At 41.4% G+C, this 23,625-nt stretch overlaps 1 protein-coding gene and 1 pseudogene across 1 annotated transcript in view; one reads left to right on the top strand and one right to left on the bottom strand.

Annotated features, from left to right (window-relative positions):
* JMY (junction mediating and regulatory protein, p53 cofactor) overlaps window positions 1–23,625 on the bottom strand; it is a 103,912-nt gene that overhangs the window by 60,970 nt on the left and 19,317 nt on the right. The window lies entirely within an intron of this gene.
* On the top strand, window positions 9,148–21,785 carry LOC135274753 (mediator of RNA polymerase II transcription subunit 28-like; annotated as a pseudogene).

The raw sequence follows: 23,625 nt of genomic DNA, 5'->3' as shown, positions 1-23,625 counted from the left end.
AGGATAATTATCCAGGAAAACTTCCCCAACCTAGCAAGGCAGGCCAATATTCAAGTCCAGGAAATACAGAGAACACCACAAAGATATTCCTCAAGAAGAGCAACCCCAAGGCACATAATCGTCAGATTCACCAGGGTTGAAATGAAGGAGAAAATGCTAAGGGCAGCCAGAGAGAAAGGTCGGGTTGCCCACAAAGGGAAGCCCATCAGACTCACAGTGGATCTCTCAGCAGAAACCCTACAACACAAAAGAAAGTGGGGACCAACATTTAACATCCTTAAAGAAAAGAACTTTCAACCTAGAAATTCATATCCAGTCAAACTAAGCTTCATAAGTGAAGAAGATATAAAATCCTTTACGAACAGGCAATTACTCAGAGATTTCATCACCACCAGGCCTGCTTTACAAGAGCTCCTGAAAGAGGCACTAAACATAGAAAGGAACAATCAGTACCAGCCACTCCAAAAACGTACCAAATGGTAAAGAGCATCGACACACTGAAGAAACTGCATCAACTAACAGGCAAAACCACCAGCTAGCATCAAAATGGCAGGATCAAATTCACATATAACAATATTAACCCTAAATGTAAACGGGCTAAATGCCCCAATTAAAAGACAAAGACTCGCAAATTGGATATAAAGTCAAAACCCATCGGTGTGCTGTATCCAGGAAACCCATCTCACATGCAAGGATACACATAGGCTCAAAATAAAGGGATGGAGGAAGATTTACCAAGCAAATGGAGAGCAAAAGAAAGCAGGAGTTGCAATCCTAGTCTCTGATAAAATAGACTTTAAATCAACAAAGATCAAAAGAGACAAAGAAGGACATTACATAATGGTAAAAGGATCAATGCAACAAGAAGAGCTAATGATCCTAAATATATACGCACCCAATACAGGAGCACCCAGATACATAAAGCAGGTTCTTAATGACTTACAAAGAGACTTGGACTCCCACACAATAATAGTGGGAGACTTTAACACTCCACTGTCAATATTAGACAGATCAACTAAACAGAAAATTAACAAGGATATCCAGGACTTGAACTCAGACTTGAACCAAGCAAACCTAATAGACATTTACAGAACTCTCCACCCCAAATCCACAGAATATACATTCTTCTCAGCACCACACCACACCTACTCTAAAACTGACCACATAATTGGAAGTAAATCACTCCTCAGCAAATGCAAAAGAACAGAAATCATAACAAACAGTCTCTCAGACCACAGTGCAATCAAGTTAGAACTCAGAACTCAGAAACTAACTCAGAACCATACAACTTCATGGAAACTGAACAACTGGCCCTTGAATGTCGACTGGATAAACAATGAAATGAAGGCAGAAATAAAGATGTTCTTTGAAACCAAAGAGAACGAAGACACAACATACCAGAATCTCTGGGACACATTTAAAGCAGTCTCTAGAGGAAAATATATAGCAATAAATGCCCACATGAGAAGCAAGGAAAGATCTAAAATCGACACCCTATCATTAAAATTGAAAGAGCTAGAGGAGCAAGATCAAAAAAACTCAAAACCTAGCAGAAGATAAGAAATAACTAAGATCAGAGCAGAACTGAAGGAGATAGAGACACAAACATCCTTCAAAAAATCAATAAATCCAGGAGCTGGTTTTTCGAAAAGATCAACAAAATAGACCACTAGCCAGATTAATAAAAAAGAAAAGAGAGAATAATCAAATAGATGCAATAAAAAAACGATAAAGGGGATATCACCACAGATTCCACAGAAATACAAACCACAATCAGAGATTACTACAAACAACTCTATGCACGTAAACCAGTAAACCTGGAAGAAATGGATAAATTCCTGGACACTTGCATCCTCCCAAGCCTAAACCAGGAAGAAGTCAAAACCCTGAATAGACCAATAACAAGGACTGAAGTTGAGGCAGCAATTAATAGCTTACCAACCAAAAAAAAGCCCAGGTCCAGATGGGTTCATAGCCAAATTCTACCAGACACACAAAGAGGACCTGGTACCACTCCTTCTGAAACTATTCCAAACAATCAAAAAAGAGGGAATCCTTCCCAAATCATTTTATAAGACCAACATCATCCTGATACCAAAACCCGGCAGAGAATCAACAAGAAAAGAAAACTTCAGGCCAAGATCCATGATGAACACAGATGCAAAAATCTTCAATAAAATACTGGCAAACCGATTGCAACAGCACATCAAAAAGCTTAACCATCATGATCAAGTAGGCTTCAACCCAGGGATGCAAGGCTGGTTCAACATCTGCAAATCTATAAATGTAATTCACCACATAAACAGAACCAAAGACAAAAACCATATGATTATCTCAATAGATGCAGAGAAGACCTTTTGACAAAATTCAACAGCCCTTTATGCTAAAAATTCTCAATAAACTAGGTATCAACAGAATGTATCTCAAAATAATAAAAGCTATCTATGACAAACCCAGAGCCAATATCATACTGAATGGGCAAAAACTGGAAGCATTCCCTTTGAAATCTGGCACTAGACAAGGATGCCCTCTTTCACCACTCCTATTCAATACAGTATTGGAAGTTCTAGCCAGAGCAATCAGGCAAGAAAAAGAAATAAAGGGTATTTAATTAGGAAAAGAGGAAGTCAAATTGTCTCTATTTACAGATGACATGGTTGTATATTTAGAAGACCCCATCATCTCAGCCCAAAATCTCCTGAAACTGATAAGCAACTTCAGCAAAATCTCAGGATACAAAATCAATGTGCAAAAATCACAAGCATTCCTATACACCGATAACAGACTTAAAGAGAGCCAAATCAAGAATGAACTGCAAGCCGGGTGCGGTGGCTCATGCCTGTAATCCCAGCACTTTGGGAGGCCGAGGCAGGTAGATCACGAGGTAAGAGATCGAGACCAACCTGGTCAACATGGTGAAACCCCGTCTCTACTAAAAATACAAAAAATTAGCTGAGCATGGTGGCGCATGCCTGTAATCCCAGCTACTCAGGAGGCTGAGGCAGGAGAATTGCCTGAACCCAGGAGGCGGAGGTTGAGGTGAGCCGAGATTGTGCCACTGCACTCCAGCCTGGGTAACAAGAACGGAACTCCGTCTCAAAAAAAAAAAGAATGAACTGCCATTCACAATTGCTGCAAAGAGAATAAAATACCTAGGAATACAATTAACAAAGAATGTAAAAGGCTTCTTCAAGGAGAACTACAAACCACTGCTCAACGAAGTAAGAGAGGACACAAACAGATGCAGAAACATTCCATGCTCATTGTCAGGAAGAATCAGTATCATGAAAATGGACATACTGCCCAAAGTAATTTATAGATTCAATGCTATCCCCATGAAGCTACCAATGACCTTCTTCACAGACTGAAAAAAACCACCTTAAACTTCATATGGAACCAAAAGAGAGCCCACAGAGCCAAGTCAATTTAAGAAAAAAGAACAAAGCTGGAGGCATCACGCTACCTAACTACAAACTATACTATAAGCCTATGGTAATCAAAACAGTATGGTACTGGTACCAAAACAGAGATATAGACCAATGGAACAGAACAGAGGCCTCGGAGACAATGCCACCCATCTACAACCATCTGATCTTTGACAAACCTGACAAAAACAAGCAATGGGGAAAGGATTCCCTGTTTAATAAATGGTGTTGGAAAAACTGGCTAGCCATGTGCAGAAAGCAGAAACTGGACCCCTTCCTGACATCTTACACTAAAATTAACTCCAGATGGATTAAAGACTTAAACATAAGACCTAACACCGTAAAAACCCTAGAAGAAAATCTAGGCAAAACATTCAGGGCATAGGCATAGGCAAGGACTTCATGACTGAAACACCAAAAGCATTGGCAACAAAAGCCAAAATAGACAAATGGGACCTAATTAAATTCCAGAGGTTCTGCACAGCAAAAGAAACAATCATTAGAGTGAATCGGCAACCAACAGAATGGCAAAAATTTTTGCAATCTACCCATCTGACAAAGGACCGATATCCAGAATCTACAAAGAACTAAAACAGATTTACAAGAAAAAAACAAGCCCATTCAAAAGTGGGCAAAGGATATGAACAGACACTTTTCAAAAGAAGACATATATGAGGCCAACAAACATATGAAAAAATGCTCATCATCACTGGTCATTAGAGAAACACAAATCAAAACTACACTGAGATACCATCTCACGCTAGTTAGAATGGCGATCATTAAAAAATCTGGAGACAACAGATGCTGGAGAGGATGTGGAGAAACAGGAACACTTTTACACTGTTGGTAGGAGTGTAAATTAGTTCAACCATTGTGGAAGACAGTGTGGTGATTCCTCAAGGACCTAGAAATAGAAATTCCATTTGACCCAGCAATCCCATTACTGGGTATATAGCCAAAGGATTATAAATCGTTCTACTATAAGGACACATGCACACGAAAGTTCATTGTGGCACTGTTTACAATAGCAAAGACTTGGAAGCAACCCAAATGCCCACTGATGACAGACTGGACAGGGAAAATGTGGCACATATACACCATGGAATACTATGCAGCCATAAAAAACGATGAGTTCGTGTCCTTTGTAGGGACATGGATGAACCTGGAAACCATCATTCTCAGAAAACTGACACATGAACAGAAAATCAAACACCGCATGTTCTCTCTCACTCATAGGTGGGTGTTGAACAATGAGAACACATGGACACAGGGAGGGGAGCATCACACACTGAGGTCTGTGGGGAGGAACTAGGGGAGGGACAGCGTGGGGTGGGGAGTTGGGGAGGGATAACATGGGGAGAAATGCCAGATACAGGCGATGAGGAGGAAGGCAGCAAACCACATTGCCACGTATATACCTATGCAACAATCCTGCATGTTCTTCACATGTACCCCAAAACCTAAAACACAATAAAATATATATTTAAAAAAAAAAAGAGGGTGAAAAAAAATGGTGGGTACATTTTTCAATAGTAAAATCTCCCTGAGTCATTTACAAGTGCTCAAATGCCACAATTCAACAGTAAGAGAACCCTCAAGCACCAGGCTTCTTTGGGCTCTTCTTACAGGGTCAATAACATAAATGTAATACAAAGTTTAGATACTATTTTCTGCCAACACAAAAACATCAAGTCATTATATGACTGTTAAGTCACAATATCACTCTACACAAATATGTGCAATAACTGAAGAGAGAAAATCAGTTATTCTATCCAAACAGTAAATTTTTTATGTATTATTTCCAACATGCTTTTTGTCCTCAGACAGAATAGTACTTTACAAAGCTATTATGCAGCAACTAAACTTAATACTCTTGCAGAGAAGCCCAGGGCATCTCACCTAACACTGCTAATTTATTAATCTGCCTTCTTTCCTATAAAGTTTCATGTTTTTCCAATACTTGATTACCTTAAAAGCAATTATAATATCAATTGGTCAATCTATTTTAATATAAGTATTGGCAAATAATCTTAATATACAGGAAATACATTTTATAACTTCATTTCAAAAGATGCAATTTACTGAGCATTAGATTTTAAATCATTTCCTATAAATCATGATAAAAGAATTCAACAGGTAGAAAAATAATTGCTAATCTGATATAGTTATACAACTTAATTTTTGATTTTGCTAACAAAAAACTGACAAAGTCCAGGGAATAAATAAACTGAGCTATGGGCAATCAAGTTTAAAAACTGCAAAATGTAAAAGATACTATAAATAATACATATAAAAGACTAAAAATAATTGTAAAGAATGGTGAATTATTTAGGATTAAGGATATTTGAGATGAAGAGGGACGGCATGAATTTAACAGGTGGAAGACGCACCTAAAATGTGAAAGATGTGGGTTTGCTAAATTTGAGAAGATTCACTGAGAGCCACACTGAATAAGACTGCAGATGGATCTGAATGAGAATACAACTGCAAAGTGTTTCAGAAAGGGTGAAGCTCAACCAACACGACATAAAAATGGGCCACAGCAGGATTCACAGAAAAGAAGGACAGAGAGCAGGGGCCTGGAAAGTAAAGCTCTGAATTATTTCTGCTTCAAAATTTGACATATCTCTTGCACAATTTCAGGAAATGATTCTGCTCTATTGATTCACTTAAAAGACATGAAGCAAAGGTCAGGTGCGCTGGCTCACGCCTATCATCTCAGAACTTTGGGAGGCCCAGACGTGTGGATCACTTGGTGCCAGAAGTTCAACAGCTGCCTGGCCAACATGGTGAAACCCTGTCTCTACTAAAAATACAAAAATTAGCTGGGTGTGGTGGCGTACGCCTGTAATCCCAGCAGGTTTATTTGCCAAAGTTAAAGAAACATGCACAGGAGACAGGTCTACATCTTTCTTCAAAGACGATTTTGAGGGCTCCAAATTTAAAGGGGAAAGGGTAGGTTACTGAGAAGTACACAATTTTCATGAAAGGGGTAATAGGGAAAATAGTAATTCATGCCTTTGTTGGGTTCGGTGAATTTGCACTTTAACATAAGATAACACAGACAAAATGGGGCAGGGTAACAATCAGATATGCCTTTGTGTCTGGTGGATGGGGGGGTGGCTGCACCTGTAAAGATAAGCTATCAATTTACACTGCCATGGTGGAATTTTAACAGAAAAATCTCAAAGATTTGGAGCTCACTATGAATTTACTTGTGGGTAAAATATGGGAGAGGCATGTAGCTCTTCATCTTGCAGCCATCTTATTTAGGAACCAAAAGGGGTGGGTTTGCATGACCCAGTTGCCAGTTTAACTTTTTCCTTTGGTTGAATGAATTTTGGGTCCCTAGATTTATTTTCCTTTCACAAAATCTATAAACAATATCTTCACCATTGATTATTACAACATGCAAATAATTACCTTGTGAAAAGGAGTGACTTAGGATTCTCAGATGGAAGGAGTCTACCCCAGCAATGATTCTGCATCTGTGGCCCTGGTAACTGTCTTTAGATCCATTTGGTGTTTCCCCTACTGACAAACAAGGACCAGTGCCATACATTTCCACATTCATTTCCACATTCACACTACCCATCTCTGTTCTTGCTTTGTAAAACTACTAAATCATTTTTACGTTATTTCTGTTCATTATTACTTGTTAATACTAAAATCTGAGGAAAAAAATGACTCAAGGGACATAAAATCAAAAAAGAAAAAAAATGTGGGATCTGGTGTGTTGGCTCATGCCTATAATCCCAGCGCTTTGGGAGGCTAAGGTGGGTGAATCACTTGAGCTCAAGGGTTTGAGACCAGCCTGGGCAACATGGCAAAACCCTTCTCTACAAAAAAAAAAAAAAAAAAAAAAAAAAAATCAGCTGGGTATGGTGATTCACGCCCATAGTCCCAGCTATTCAGGAGGCTAAAGTGGAAGGATCACTTGCTCTAAAGAGGTTGACACTGCAGTGAGGCAAGATAAACCCACTGATGGCAGTGGCAAGCAAGCCATCTGGAGTGGCTGCTGCCATCACATCAGCTGCAGCAGGGAGGCATGAGTGATAGCAGCAAGAGTGGCTGTGGGAGCAGCAGTGATGGCAGTTGGTCCCCTGTGCCTGGTGTCCCGTAGGCACCCAAATGAGCCACCCTCATCCTCACAGGGCCAGGAATGATCTATTCCCAGGCGCGGAACCTCCACGACAGCCTCAATCTTGCTCCCTGCCGCATCCCGAGGGCCCGCAAGCACCTGGCTGAAGAGTGCAGCCAGGACTTGTAAGGCCGGCCCTGGGTGCGTCAGGTTCATTTGTGTGGCATTGACCAGGGCTGCCGTGCCACCTGTACCTCGCCTGCTGCCCTGGGAACCACTGCAATGGGGTCAGGCTGAGTCGCTCACCATGAGGGTAGCAGTGCAGTTGGGCAATAAGGGGTAGACAGAGAGGTGGGCCAAGGGTGTACATATGCCATACTCTATGGAGCCAGTGGGAGCTGGGGGCAGGGAGGAACCCCACCCTCCCAGGCATGGCTGCAGCTGCCCATGTTACAGCTGCAGATCCAGGCATGTCTGCACTCTCAGGGGCCTGGGAGGGCCCCACCTTGTTCCTGCAGGCTTGGAGGTGTCTGCTCCCACTGCCTGGTCTCTCCTCACTGTCAGAGCCTGTTCCAATCACAAGGCAAAGTTGAGGCCAACCCCAGGTGCTGTCACAATCCAGCTGGGTATGCGCACGCTCGAGGCAGTGCGGATGCACTAGCCCCCTACCACTTCGGCCTGCTGGGGACTTTGGGTGCCAGTGAGCACAGAATGGAGGCCAAGGGGGTTCTGAGAGCAGCCTGGTGCTGCCTCACAGGCACCCCTTGGTACAAACAGCCTGGGTGCCATAAACAGCAGCAGGAAGTAGACAAGCTCCTGGACAAGAGGGACAGGTCCTTGTTGAAACACCACCTTCAAGTCAGGGAGGGCCTGAAGCCTGGGTGACAGACTGCTGATCCTTCCGACTGGAGTGGGAACTTGTGGTGCCTTTTCCAGGCCCACCTATGTTCGCCCACGGACCAACTGAAACATACTTCCTTCCGAGGCCCATAAAAGCCTCAGACTCAGCCAGATGATGAGAGGTCAGCTGAAGAGAGGAGCTGCCCACCCTAGGGTGTCCTCTCTGCTGAGGGCTGAAGAGACAACCAGACAACCAGCTGTAGAGATGAACTACCCACTCTGCTGAGAGCTGGACGTTCATTGGGACATGCCTAGCAGAGAAAAGCTACCCTCTCCACTGAGAGCTGAAGAAATAATGGAACAACCAGCTGCAGAGAGGAGCTACCCTCTCTGCTGAAAGCTGAACACTCATCGGGACATGCTGGCTATCAACAGGAGCTACCCGCTACAGGTCGCCTCTGAGCTGTTCTATTGCTCAATAAAGCTCTTCTTTGTCTTGCTCACTCTCCACTTGTCTCTTGTCTGTGTACTTCATTCTTCCCGGACGCAAGACAGAAACTCAAGATTCAGTGAATGGCAGGGCTAAAAGAGCTATAACACCGACAGGACTGAAACACCCTTTGCCCACAATGTTGCAGGCAACAAGAAGAAAAGAAGAGAAAAGGAGAGAAGAGCTGCAGCCCTTTGGGAGCCCAGAGCTAGGAGCTCCCCCAGCCAAAGCTGTGATACCCTCTTTAAGGCTCTGTAGTTCCTGGAGTCTCCCAGCTTCCAGGCACCATACTGTGTTCCCTGGTGTCAACCATGGAAACTGTTTATGAGCCACAGCCTCACAGGGAGCTGGCGCCAGTACTGGCACCTGGAGCTGCCCACCTCACCACAGCCAGAGTGTGCCTGGCTGTGCGCAGTGGCCAGACCCCAGACTCACTTACAAATGCCTCACTGCTCCATGACTGGCTTGCCCTTGGCAGGTGTGGGACCCAGACCAGTAGTAGGATCCAAGCGCAGCTTGCCAGGCTGAGTAGGTAGAATAAGCCCAGCAGGCCAGAGCAAAACTCAGGCAAAAACACCAATGGCCACAGAAGTTTCTGGCTGGTGAAGTGACACCCCAAAGATCCCATAACACCACTGTACTTCAGCCTGGGTGACAGCGGGAGATCCTGTCTAAAAACAAAACAAAACAAAAAATATATTAATAACTAAATTTAGAAAATAATGATCCAAACTGATAATTTATTTTTTGTTCAAAGAGAAATGCTGTACAAACTGACATTTAAAATGTCTTCCAGATTCTTGACTTTGTAGATAAGTAGCAAATTTGGTTGACTGCATTTTATTCCTGGAAAAATACATACCTCTCCAAAGGCCTGGTACAATGGCTCACGCCTGTAATCCCAGCACCTTGGGAGGCCAAGGTAGGTGGATCACTTGAGGTCAAAAGTTCAAGACCAGCCCGGCCAACATGGTGAAACCCTGTCTCTACTAAAAATAGAAAAATTAGCCAGGTGTTAGGGTGCATGCCTAAATCCCAGCTACCTGGGAGGCTGAGACAGGAGAATCACCTGAACCCAGGAGGCAAAAGCTGCAGTGAGTTGAGACTGCACCACTGCACTCCAGCCTCGGCAGCAAGAATGAGATTCCGTCTCAAAAAAAAAAAAACAAAAAACCAAAAAAAGATAAGGAAAATCTATCTTCATCTCTTAGAGACTTCCAATACACTTTATTTTATTTTTATTTTATTTTTTTTGAGACGGAGTTTCGCTCTTGTTACTCAGGCTTGAGTGCAATGGCGCGATCACGGCTCACCGCAACCTCCGCCTCCTGGGTTCAGGCAATTCTCCTGCCTCAGCCTCCTGAGTAGCTGGGATTACAGGCACGCGCCACCATGCCCAGCTAATTTTTTTGTATTTTTAGTAGAGACGGGGTTTCACCATGTTGACCAGGATGGTCTCGATCTCTTGACCTCATGATCCATCCGCCTCGGCCTCCCAAAGTGCTGGGATTACAGGCGTGAGCCACCGCGCCAGGCCCCAATACACTTTATAAGGCACAAAGGATCCATAAAGAGAAAAATCAGGATGGCAGTTACAGATGGTAGCTACAACATAAGGCCTCTTTGATTTCTGAATTTCTAACACAAATTTATGACTTTTTTTCTTATTTATATGAGACAGGGTTGCACGGCTGCCCATGCTAGAGTGTAGTGGTGCAATCATGGCATACTACATTCCTGGGTTCAGGTGATCCTCCCACCTCAGTCTCTCAAGTAGCTGAGACTACAGGTGTACATCACCACCTCTATGGAATTTTTGCAGTTTTTGTAGAGATGGGGTTTCCCCATGTCCACCACACTGTCCTCGAACTCTTGGACTCAAGCGATCTGCTCACCTCAGCCTCCTAAAGTACTAGGATTACAGATATGAGCCACCATGGCCGACCTCTGATTTCTTACAGTGGTCAGAAATAACTTTCTAGGAGGGACACCTGATCTGGCCCTACCTAGAAAGAAGTATGGAACTTAGCCAGACGTGGTGGCTCATGCCTGTAATCACGGTTACTCAGGAGGCTGAGGCAGGAGAATCACTTGAACCTAGCAGGTAAAGACTGCAGTGACCAGAAGTTGTACCACTGTACTCCAACCTGTGGAACTTACACAACCAAAAAAAGAAGGCAGTGGTGATGGTGTTCTGTATAATGGAGTGAAAATAAAACTACGTATACTTTGGGAGGCCGAGACGGGTGGATCACGAGGTCAGGAGATCGAGACCATCCTGGTCAACATGGTGAAACCCCGTCTCTACTAATACAAAAAAAAATTAGCTGGGCATGGTGGCGCGTGCCTGTAATCCCAGCTACTCAGGAGGCTGAGGCAGGAGAATTGCCTGAACCCAGGAGGCGGAGGTTGCGGTGAGCCGAGATCGCGCCATTGCACTCCAGCCTGGGTATCAAGAGCGAAACTCCGTCTCAAAAAAAAAAAAAAAAAAAACTACGTATAGTAACTTCAGCAAATAATGGATTAAAAAGCTTGGCTATGGCTGGGCCTGGTGGCTCATGACTGTAATCTCAGCTAGCTACTAAGGATGCTGAGGTGGGAAGACGACTTAAGCTCAAGAGTTTTGAGACTGCAGTGAACTATGATCACAACCCTAGGTGATGGAGAACGTGTCAAGCAAGAAAGAAATGAAAAGGAAGGGCGGGAGAGGAGGGAGGAAGGAAGGACAGCACAGGGGAACATCAGCAGAAAGAAAAAAAAAAAAAGGACAGATGCAGTGGCTCAGGCCTGTAATCCCAGTACTTTTGGAAGCTAAAAAGGAATGATCACTTGAGACCAACAGTTCAAGACCAGCCTGGACAACACAGCTAGACTCCATCCCTAAAAAAAATTTTTTTAAGTTAGCTAAGGGAGAATTGGGCAGAGCAAGATGATGCAAATTACTCTTTAGACTCAGCACATTCTCAGCTGTGGTGGCTATGGGGTGGGGCGACACTACTTCCACTTGATTAAAGTGGAGGGAAAAGTAAATGGAACCTTGTCTTGCATCTTAGGTAACAGGTCATCCAAGGGGAGGGGGCAAGAAGAGCACCAAGTGGGCTCGCAGGGTCCCTGATTCCAGGATTTGACTCTTGGATGGCATTTCTGAACCTGCCCTGGGCAACAGGGGAACCTACTGCCCTGAAGGGTGGTTGAAGGGTGAGTCCCAGGCCAGGCAACATTCACCACAAACTGACTTAAGAGCCCTTGGGCCTGAAGGAAACAAAAGCAGCAGTCTGGTAGTACTCCCCGCAGGCTTGTGGTGGCAGTGGCCATGGGATGAGGTTCCTCTGCCACTGGGAAGGGGAGGGAAGAGTGGGAAGGACTCCACCTTGTGGTGTGAGTGCCAGCTCAGCTGCCATACAATAGAACATGAGGTAAATTTCTAAGGTTTCTGACTCTATCTAGTCTCTGGCTTCCAGACAGGACCTACCAGGGACTTGGGGAATTCATCCTCTGAAGGGAAGGGACACAGGCCTGGTTGGCTGGCTTTGCCACTTGCTGATTGTAGAGCCCTAGGGCATTAAGCGAATATAGGTGGGAGCCAGTGAGTGCTTACAGCAGCCTTGGATGAGATCGAGTGCTGTGCTAGCTTCAGGTTTGACTCAGCACAGTCCCAGTGGTGGTGGCCACAGGAGTACATGTGTCCTCCCCACCTCCAGGTCCAGATGGCTCAGAACAGAGACAGACACTCTGTTGTTTAGGATAAAGTAAGGGAAGAGAACAAGAGTCTCTGGCTGGTAACTCAGAGAATTCTTCCACATCTTGACCAAGAACATCAAGGTGGTACCTCTATGAGTCTGCAACCACTGCAGCAATAATGGGTTTGTGATGTCCCCTAAAACAGATACAGCTTACATCACAACATCCAAGTCCTTTTGAATATGTGGAAAGCCTTCCCAAGGAGGACAGGTACAAACAAGCCCAGATAGTGCGAACCACAGTAAATACCTAACTCTTCGATGCTCAGACACAGATGAACATCTACAAGTACCAAGATGATATAGGAAAACATGACATCACCTAATGAACTATTAATAAATAAGGCACCAGGAACCAATCCTATAGAAACACAGATATATGGCCAGGCACAGTGGATCACTCCTGTAATCCCAGCACTTGGGGAAGCCGAGGCAGGAGGATCACTTGAAGTCAAGAGTTTGAGACCAGCCTGGCCAACATAGTAAAACCGCATCTCTATTAATAATACAAAAATTAGCCGAGCATGGTAACATGCACTTGTAATCTCAGCTACTCAGGAGACTGAGGCAGGAGAATCGCTTGAACCCGGGAGGCGGAAGTTGCATTGAGATGAGATGGTGCCACTGCACTCTAGCCTGGGTGACAGAGAAAGACCCTGTCTTAAAAAAAAAGACAGAGAGAGAGAGAGAGAGAGAGAGAGAGAGAGAGAGAGAGAGGGAGAGAGAGAGAGAGGGGTGACCTTTCAGACAGATAATTCAAAGTAGTTTTTTGGGGGGAAGCTCAAAGAATTTCAAGATAACACAGAGAAGGAATTCAGATTTCTATTGGGCAAACTTAATAAAGAGATTGAAATAAGAAGAATCAAGCAGAAATTCTGGAGCTAAAAAACACAACTGGCATATCAAAGAATGCATCAGAGGCTTTTAATCGCAGAATTAATCAAGCAGAAGAAAGAGTGAGCTTAAAGACAGGCTATTTGAAAACACAGTCAAGAGGGAAAAGAAAAGCAAACAATGAAGCATGCCTACAGGATCTAGAAAATAGCCTCAAAAAGGCAAATCTAAGAGTTACTGGCCTTAATGAAAAGGTAGAGAGACATACAGGGTAGGAAGTTTATTCAAAGGGATAACAGAGAACATCCCAAACCTACAGAAAGATATCAATAACCAAGTACATGAAGATTATAGAATGCCAAGAATACTTAACTAAAGACTACAAGGCATTTAATAATCAAACTTCCAACAGTCAAAGATAAAGAAAAGATCCTAAAAGAAGCGAGATAAAAGAAACAATAACATACAATGGAACTCCAACACATCTGGTAGCAGACTTTTCAGTAGAAGCCTTACAGGCCAGTAGGAAGTGGCATGACATAAAGTGCTGAAGGAAAAATCTTTTACCCCAGAATAGAGTATCTGGCAAAAATATCCTTTCTAATTTGAAGGAGAATTAAAGACTTTCCCAGACAAACAAAAGCTGAGGGATTTCATCAACCCCAGACCTGCCCTACAAGAAATGCTAAAGGGAGTACTTTAACCAGAAAGAAAAGGACATTAATGAGCAATAAAAAAGTCATCTACCAGCACTTTGAGTGGACAAGATGAGTGAATCACTTGAACCCAGTAGTTTGAGACCAGCCTGGGCAATATGGCAAAACCCCATCTCAACAAAAAATAAAAATAAAGAGCGGTGGCATGTGCTTGTGGTCCCAGCTACCAGGGAGGTTGATATAGGAGGATTCCTTGAGCCTGTACTCTACTATATGCCACTGCACTCCAGCCTAAAAAGACTGAGACCCTGTCTCAAAATAATAATAATAATCTGAAGGTACAAAACTCACTGGTAATAGTAAGTAAACAGAAAAACAGATTATAACATGGTAACTGTGGTGTGTAAGCTACTCTTATTAAGATTAAATGATGAACCAATAAAAAATTACTGGCAACTTACAGTAAGATATACAGAAACCACAACAAAAGAAACAAACGTTAAAAAAGTGGGGAGACAAAGATTGGAGTCTTTATTAGATTTCTTTTTGCTTGTGTGTTTATGCAAACAGTGGTAAGTTGTTATTAGCTTAAAATAATGGGTCATGAGACAGTATTTGCAAGCCTTATGGTAAATAAGATAATTTTGGTTATGGTAAATAAGTATGTTTTTTGCAAACCAAAAAACATACAATGGATTCACAAAAAGAAAAAAAATCAAGAAACTAAATCATTATCACCAGAAAAAATTGCCTTCACTAAAAGAAATGAAGAAAGAAGAAAGAGAAGACCACGAAACAAACAAAATGGCAGGAATAAGGTACTTATCAATAATAATGAATGTAAATGGACTAAACTCTCCAATTAAAAGACACAGATTGACTGAATGAATTAAAAAACAAGACCCAATGATTACCAACAAGAAACACATTTACCAATAAAGACATACACAGAATAAAAATAAAGGAATGAAAAAAGATATCCCATGTCAATGGAAACAAAAGCAGTAGTAGCTATACTTTTATCAGCCAAAATAGATTTCAAGATAAAAACTAGAGACAAAGAAGGTCATTATATAATGATAAAGGGGTCAACTCAGCAAGAGGGTATAGCAATTTTAAATATATATGCACCCAATACTGGAGCATCCAGACATATAAAGCAAATACTATTAGCTCTAAAGAGAGAGAGGCCCCAATACAGTAATAGCTGCAGACTTCAACACCCCACTTTCAGCACTGGAGAGATCTTCCAGACAGAATATCAACAAAGAAACACTGGACTTAATCTGCACCATACACCAAATGGGCCTAATAAAAATTTACAGAACATTTTATCCAACAGCTACAGAATACATATTCTTTTCCTTAGCATATGTATCATTCTCAAGGATAGACCATGTTATGTCATAAAGCAAGCCTTAAAACATTAAAAACAAACAAACAAACAAAATCCTGAATATCAAGCATTTTCTCTGACCAAAATGGGATAAACTACTAACAGGAGGAATTTTGGAAGCTATACAAACACATGGAAATTAAACAATATGCTTGTGAATAACCAGTGGGTCAATGAAGAAATTAAGAAGGAAACTAAAAAATTTCTTCGAGAGAGAGATCCAAGATGGCTGATCACTAGCAGCTCGGGATTGTAGCTCCCAGTGAAAGCGCAGAGAATGAGAGGATGACACACTTTCAGATGATTTTTTTTTTTTTTAGAAAGAAAGAAAAAAAGAATGAAGAAGAGAAAGAAAAAGGAAGAGAAAGAGAGAGAGAGAATGGGAGTATTGCTTTCTTGCCCAGTCTAGAATGCAATTTAGTAATGGGTATTGAAAACCACTTTTATACCAATAATTATACTTAATGATGTAGACAGGAAGGAATAAGGGAAGAAAATAACAAACAAGCAGCCAACCAATATTTCATTTAAACCTATGAAATGCTATGCAATTACTGAGAAGTGATTTACTTCCAATTATGTAGTCACTTTTGGAATAGGTGTGAGGTGGTAATGTATGTTTTGTGTATTTGAAGTGGAGAGTTCTATAAATGTTTATTAAGTTTACTTGTTCCAGGTCTGAGTTCAAGTCCTGGATGTCCTTGTTAATTTTCTGTCTGGTTGATCTATAGAATCGTTAGCTCTTCTTGTTACATTGATCCTTTTGCCATTATGTAATGTCCTTCTTTGCCTCTTTTGATCTTTGTTGCTTTAAAGTCTACTTTATCAGAGGCGAGAATTGCATCTCCTGCTTTTTGTTTATTTGTTTATTTTTACTCTCTGGATGGTAAATCTTCCTCCTTCTCTTTGTTTTCAGTCTTTGTGTATCGTTGCATGTGAGATGGGTCTGGATGCAGCATACCAATGGGTTTTGGCTTTTTATCCAATTAGAATATATACAAGTTTAATACTGCCATTTGATGCTAGCTGGCTGTTTTGCCCATTAGTTGGTGTACATTTTTCATTGTGTTAATGCTCTTTGCTTTTTGATATATTTTTGGAAAGGCTGATATTGGTTGTTCCTTTATATGTATAGTGCTTCTTTCAGAAGCTCTTGTAAAGCAGGTCTGGTGGTGGTGAAGTCTCTAAGTACTTGTTTGTTCGCAAAAGATTTAATTTTTCCTTCGCTCGTGAAGCTTAGTTTGGCTGGATAGGAAATTCTGGGTTGAAAGTTCTTTTCTTTAAGGATATTAAATATTGGTCCCCACTCTTTTCTGGCTTGCAGGGTTTTTGCTGAGAGATCTGCTGTAAGTCTGATAGGTTTCCCTTTACGGGTAACCTGACCTTTCTCTCTGGCTGCCCTTAGTATTTTCTCCATTTCAACCCTAATAAATCTGGCAATTATGTGCCTTGGGGTTGGTCTTCTTGAAGAATATCTTTGTGGTGTTCTCTGTATTACCTGGAGTTGAATATTACCCTGCCTTGCCAGGTTGGGAAAGTTTTCCTGAATGATATCCTGAAGAGTATTTTCCAACTTGGATTCATTCTCTTCGTCACATTCAGGTACACCTATCAAATGTAAATTAGCTCTTTTCACATAGTCCCATATTTCCTGGAGACTTTGCTCATTCCTTTTTATCCTTTTTTCTCCAATCTTGTCTTCTCGTTTCATTTCACTGAGCTGGTCCTCGACTTCTGATATCCTTTCTTCTGCTTGATCAATTCGACTGTTTAAACTTGTGCATACTTCGCGAAGTTCTCATGTTGTTTTTCAGCTCCATCAATTCACTTATATTCCTCTCTAAATTGTCCATTCTCGTTAGCATTTTGTCAAACCTTTTTTCAAAGTTCTTAGTTTCTTTGCATTGGGTTAGAACAAGTTCTTTTAATTCACAGAAGTTTCTTATCATCCACCTTTTGAAACCTGCTTCTGTTAATGGAACGCACTCGTTCTCCATTAAGCCTTATTCCGTTACTGATGAGGAATTGCTATCCCCTGTAGAGGGAGAGGCATTCTGATTTTGAGTATTCTCTGCCTTTTTAGGCTGGTTTCTTCCCTTCATTATATATTTATCCCTCTGTCGTCTTTGTAATTACCAACTTTCTAACTAGGTCTCTGAGCGGACGTCCAACTTTTGATTCCCAGCGCCGAAATCTGAGCAATCCACTGTGCCGGCCAAAACAGCGGCGTTAAGATTGATGGTGCTTTTCTGCCCGGGAATCTACGGACTCTGCACCTAGAACTGCTGTGCTAAGATGCCAGCAAAACCGCCGCGCCGGCCACAAGAGTCGCTCTGGCAACCCGTGGGGCTCCTCCAGTGGGAATCTCCTGGTCCGTGAGCAACAAATATTCGTCTGAAAGTGTGGCGTCCTCTCGTTCTCTGTGCTTTCACTTGGAGCTACGTGCCCGAGCTGCTAGTGATCAGCCATCTTGGATCTCTCAGACGAATTTTTTGTTGCTCATGGACCAGATTCCCAGCGGAGGAGCCCCACAGGTCGCCAGCACAACTCTTGTGGTCGGTGCAGCAGTTTTGCCGGTGCCTCGGCGCGGCGCAGATCCCCAGGAGCCAGACTGGAGATTCCCAGGCAGAAGAGCACCATCAATCTTAACACCGCTGTTTTGGCCGGCACAGTGGATTGCTCAGATTTCGGCGCTGGGAATCAACAAGTTGGATGTCCACTCAGAGACCTAATTAGAAAGTCAGTAATTACAAAGACGACAGAAGGATAAATTTATAATGAAGGGAAGAAACCAGCCTAAAAAGACAGAGAATACTCAAAATCAGAATGCCTCTCCCTCTACAGGGGATCACAATTTCTCATCAGCAATGGAACAAGGCCTGATGGAGAACGAGGGCGTTCCATTAACAGAAGTAGGCTTCAAAAGGTGGATGATAAGAAACTTCTGTGAATTAAAAGAACTTGTTCTAACCCAATGCAAAGAAACTAAGAACTTTGAAAAAAGGTTTGATGAAATGCTAACAAGATTAGACAATTTAGAGAGGAATATAAGTGAATTAATGGAGCTGAAAAACACAACACGAGAACTTTGTGAAGTAAGCACAAGTTTTAACAGTCGAATTGATCGAGCAGAAGAAAGGATATCAGAGGTCGAAGACCAACTCAATGAAATAAAACGAGAAGACAAGATTAGAGAAAAAAGGATAAAAAGGAATGAGCAAAGTCTCCAAGAAATATGGGACTATGTGAAAAGACCTAATCTACGTTTGACAGGTGTACCTGAATGTGACGAAGAGAATGAATCCAAGTTGGAAAATACTCTTCAGGAAATTATTCAGGAAAACTTTCTCAACCTAGTAAGGCAGGACAATATTCAACTCCAGGTAATACAGAGAACACCACAAAGATATTCCTCAAGAAGACCAACCCCAAGGCACATAATCGTCAGATTCATTAGGGTTGAAATGAAGGAGAAAATACTAAGGGCAGCCAGAGACAAAGGTCAGGTTACCCACAAAGGGAAGCCTATCAGACTCACAGCAGATCTCTCAGCAGAAACCCTACAAGCCAGAAAAGAGTGGGAGCCAATATTCAACACCCTTAAAGAAAAGAACTTTCAACCCAGAATTTCCTATCCAGCCAAATTAAGCTTTACGAGTGAAGGAAAAATAAAATCTTTCACGAACAAGCAAGTACTTAGAGATTTCACCACCACCAGGCCTGCTTTACAAGAGCTTCTGAAAGAAGCACTACACATATAAAGGAACAACCAGTATCAGCCTTTCCAAAAATCTATCAAAAAGTAAAGAACATTAACATAATGAAGAATTTACATCAACTAATGGGCAAAACAGCCAGTTAGCATCAAATGGCAGTATTAAACTCACATATCTTATTATTAATCTTAAATTATAAATCGACTACAGTATGCTGCATTCAGACCCATCTCACATGCAACGATACACAACAACTCAAAACAAAGGGATGGAGGAAGATTTACCAACCAAACGGAGAGCAATAATAAATAAATAAATAAAAGCAGGAGTTGCAATTCTCGTCTCTGATAAAACAGACTTTAAAGCAACAAAGATCAAAAGAGGCAAAGAAGGACATTACATAATGGTAAAAGGATCAATGCAACAAGAAGAGTTAACTATCCTAAATATATACGCACCCAATACAGGAGCACCAGATACATAAGACAAGTTCTTAATGACTTATAAAGAGACTTAGACTCCCACACAATAATAGTGGGAGACTGTAACATTACAATACTAGACAGATCACAACGAGACAGAAAATTAACAAGGATATCCAGGATTTGAACTCAGTCCCGGAACAAGTAAACTTAATAAACATTTATAGAACTCTCCACTTCAAATACATAAAACATACATTCTTATCAGTATCATATCACACCTATTCTAAAAATGACTATATAATTGGAAGTAAATCACTCATCAGTAATTGCATAGCATTTCATAGGTTTAAATGAAATATTGGTTGGCTGCTTGTTTGTCATTTTCTTCCCTTATTCCTTCCTGTCTCCATTGTTAAGCACAATTATTGGCATAAAAGAGGTTTTCAATTCCCATTTTTAGACTGCATTCTAGCCTGGGCAATAAAGCAATACTCCCGTTCTCTCTCCCTCTTTCTCTTCCTTTTTCTTCCTCTCCTCATTCTTTTTTTTTTCTTTCTCTCAAAAACAAACAAACAAAAAAATTTCTTAAAACAAATCATAATGGAAACACAACATACTAAAACCTATGGGATACAGCAAAAGCAGTACTAAGAAGGAAATTTATAACTATAAGTGCCTACATCAAAAAGAAGAAAAGGTTGGGCATGATGGCTCATGCTTGTAATCCCAGTTCTTTGGGAGGCAGAGGCAGGTGGATCACTTGAGGTTAGGAGATCAAGACTAGCCTGGCCAACATGATGAATCCCCATCTCTACTAAAAATATAAAAAACAGCTGGGTCTGGTGGTGTGTGCCTGTAGTCCTAGCTACTGAGAAGGCTGAGGCAAGACAATTGCTTGAACCCAGAAGGTAGAGGTTGCAGTGAGCCAAGATTGTGCACTGCACTCCAGCATGGGCCACAAAGTGAGATTCTGCCTCAAGAAAAAAAGAACAACTACTAACTCCAAATAAACAACCTAACGATGAATGTTAAGGAACTAGAAAAGCAAAAGCAAACCTAACCCAAAATTAGTAGAAGAAAATATTAAAGATCAGAACAAAAATAAATGAAATAAAATGAATATAAACATCAAGGAAACAAAATGTTGGTTTTCTGAAAAGTTAAAACTGACAAACCTTTAGCCAGATTAAGAATAAAGAGAGATCCAACTAAAATCAGAGATGAAAAAGGAGACATTACAACTGATCCTGCAAAAATTCAACGGATCACTAGTGGCTTCTAGGAGCAACTATATACCAATAAATTGGTCTAGAAGAAATAGACCAATTCCTACACACATACTACCTACCAAGATTGAACAATGAAGAAATCCAAAATGTAAGCTGACCAATAACAAGTAAGGAGACTGAAGCCATAATAAAAAGTCTACCAGTAAAGAAAAGCCTGGTCCTGATAGCGTCACTGCTGAATTCTACCAAACATTTAAAAGAAGAACGGATTCCAGACATTGCGGCTCCGCTAGGGGGAATGTTTTCTGGGCAGCCACCTGGGCCCCCACAGCCCCCGCCGGGCCTCCTGGGCCAAGCCTCGCATCTTCAGGCAGCTCCAGGCACTCCTAGATCTTCCAACAGTACTTTGGTGGACAAGTTGGAGTCATCTTTCGAGGCTTGCTTTGAAATCTGGTGAGTCAGGACTATGTCAGTGGCACTGATCAGGAAGAAATTCGAACTGGTGTTGATCAGTGTATCAGAAGTTTCTGGATATTGCAAGACAGACAGAGTGTTTTTTTCTGACAAAAAAGATTGCAGTTATCTGTCCAGAAACCAGAGCAAGTTATCAAAGAGGATGTCTCAGAACTAAGGAATGAATTACAGCGGAAAGACACACTAGTCCAGAAGCACTTGACAAAGCTGAGGCACTGGCAGCAGGTGCTGGAGGACATCAATGTGCAGCACAAAAAGCCAGCCGACATCCCTCAGGGCTCCCTTGGCCTACCTGGAGCAGGCATCTGCCAACATCCCTGCACCTCTGAAGCCAACCTGAGCAAAGGGCAAAGGCACTTGGACTGTGAGTGGGTTGGTGCGTGAGGTTGGCCACACATCTTTTCCTGTGGACTTGACATTTTGGAAGAATTCTTTGCGAGATAATGAGTTCATTTTAGTTTTATGCTCCCTTTGAAAAATTTTCCACTATTTTTATAAGCTGTTACTTTCTTGAGTACTTTAAGGGTCTGTAGCTCGGATAAATCAAGTAAATTTTTTTTTTGTCTTTAGCAAAGTTTTGACTGTGAGTGTGATGACACAGATTCTTTTTTATGTTGGTTTTGTTTTTAAATTTTTGTATGACTTTTCATCTTTTTTTCATCTTTTTATGTGTGTTTCCTGTAGTTTGATCTGAAGGAAAAAAGCATAATAGTCTGAAAATTAGGAGAAGGGGATTTTAGTTGTAGGCCTTATGATAATTACCCCTCAGTGGTGAGCAGAGAAGTATGTAAATTTGCTCTATTTTAAGACTGAACTACCTCAAGAAGAGGAATCTAACATAATATTTATAATGTTTCCAGAGCTCTCAGAATGAGGATTTTTTTGTAAATAGGTCAGAAGACAATTGAACTATCTTGGGTTAGTGTAGTAATCTTACGGTAGGATCCTTAGGTTGATGCTGACCTCTGTTTGGGGTATATTTATATTTTATGTTGTGTTTACTTTTTCTTTGATAAGGAGGGATGTAGTGGGAACAGTGATACACTAACATTTATTACATTTTACAGTAATGAATCCGTTTAATGGGGCAGACACTGTTTTCAGTAGTCTGACAGTGGGGGTATAGGTAAGCTATGAGGGGCTAAAGCTTGCTGTGATTGTCTATTTCTGTATTGAGTTTTCTTTGCATGTAACATTTTTGTTTTACATTTTGGGAGGGGAAACATTTTCCATTAAGGAAGGTTGTTGACAGTGGATTTGACTCCAAGGGACTAGAGTGTCATGGTGAGGGTGGAGGGGATGCAGGGTGATCATTGGCTACTGAGCCTCCGCAAAGAGCATGTGGTGCCTCTGCCTTTGGAAGGATATTTTGCTCTCTTGATAGTTTTGCAGGCAACCTTGGATTCACTGTTGAGTTGCTGTTAAGAAATGGAGAACAGCGCTGTTTCTGCCTCTCGTTGATTAGGTTTTCTGAGTTTTATAGTCTCTTTCTAGATCCTATTAGATCACATCTCTTTACCCAGAACAAATGCTTCCCTATCTTCTGACTGGCAGTACTCCTGTGGCTCTTTGCCTTACCTCATTTTATTTTCATCAGCCTTGAAGGCCCCTTCCCACATGCACTGACATCCACTCATGTGCCTGGTCCCTGAAGCCTCCCAGCACCTGTTCTGTTGCATCCCCAAGGCATGGGACTTTGATCTCTTCTGCTGCCCTTGCTAGGTTCTCCCTGGTGGGTTAGAGCTTTGTATCAGTCTCTCTGACCCTCACAATTGTAATTGTGGATTTTTACCTACTCTAATTCAATGATGTTAATGAGAATTAGACATTATTCCCCTTACATATATAGGGACCATATAGTCTTTATCTTTTTGTTGTGTGTATATATGGTATCTGGCAAATGGATCTTTGATTACCAGCCTGACACCAACAAATCCCTCAGTTAGGATGTATAGATTAAACAAAGCTTTGAAAAGCTCATATGCTATGACCTCAAGGTTGTTAACCTGATCATCTCATGGTAATTAGAAACTCTGATTAGCAGCTTTATATTTCTTGACTAAAAACCTAAATAAACTGATTAGGTTTTAGGTATTCTTTCAAAGAGGTTCTTGATTAAAAGATTGAGTACTATCCTGTTTGGTGCTTAGTGAAAAGATTTTGAATTACTGTATGTAACAGTTATTGCCATTTCTTTATTAAATTCAGAAGCTTTTTTGCCAAATAAATAACAATTCTTCAATCTTGAAAAAAAAAATAAAAAAATAAAAAAAAGAACAAACACCAATCCTACTCAAACTATTCTGAATAGAGGAGAAG

Source organism: Aotus nancymaae, unplaced genomic scaffold (assembly GCF_030222135.1).
Source record: "Aotus nancymaae isolate 86718 unplaced genomic scaffold, 86718_ANA_hifiasm-v0.15.2.pri h1tg000014l, whole genome shotgun sequence".
Lineage (NCBI taxonomy): Eukaryota > Metazoa > Chordata > Mammalia > Primates > Aotidae > Aotus > Aotus nancymaae.
Note: the sequence above shows the minus strand (reverse complement) of the source record. Positions and strands in the feature narration are given on the sequence as shown.